Below are 727 nucleotides of genomic sequence, written 5' to 3'. Positions count from 1 at the left end.
AAACAGATTATGTTGCGGGGCTTTTGTTTTGATGGTAATTTATTCGATTTTTTTTTTAAAGACAATAATGTTCTGTTACTGGGAAATTATCAAAACAATATTCACATTTTGTAATTTCAAAGCAGTCTTAAAGGTGATTGCCTTAAGGAAAGATACTTTTGTTTTGATATATAAGTGTGATATTCAAGTTTAGTGTACAGCAGAGGACATTAAACCTAAGTCAGCATTAATGTGCACTTGAAACTTTAGTGCAAATACCAATGTGTAGCAAATAGACTTTAACATATAATGATTGCCAAAAAATGGAACTATTCTGATGGGAGACCATTGGTTATGTTTGATTTTAATATTCCCCATGCTCTTGACTTTTATTTTTCTTTGTCACCTAGGCTGGAGTGCAGTGGCACTATCAGCTCATGCAACCTCCTCCTCTCAGATTCCAGCCATCCTCCCTAGGCACTAGAGGTGAGTGCCACCACACCTGGCTAACTTTTGTATTTTGAGTAGAGATGGGGTCTCCAGCTTCTGACCTAAAGTGATCCACCTGCCGTGGCCTCCCAAAGTGCTGAGGTTACAGGTGTGAGCCACCGTGTCTGGCTAGCTCTTGATTTTTGGTAGCTGTTGTATTATTTTAATCTTTAGTAAATAAATGCTAGCTGAAATGTATAGTTCAGAAGTATCTTCTGCTTCTGTTATTTTAAAAATATATATTTTTAAGTCCAATAAT

This window comes from Cebus imitator, unplaced genomic scaffold, assembly GCF_001604975.1.
Source record: "Cebus imitator isolate Cc_AM_T3 unplaced genomic scaffold, Cebus_imitator-1.0 Scaffold56, whole genome shotgun sequence".
Classification (NCBI taxonomy): Eukaryota; Metazoa; Chordata; class Mammalia; order Primates; family Cebidae; genus Cebus; species Cebus imitator.
The sequence above is the reverse complement of the archived record's forward strand: the minus strand, read 5'-3'. Positions refer to the sequence as shown.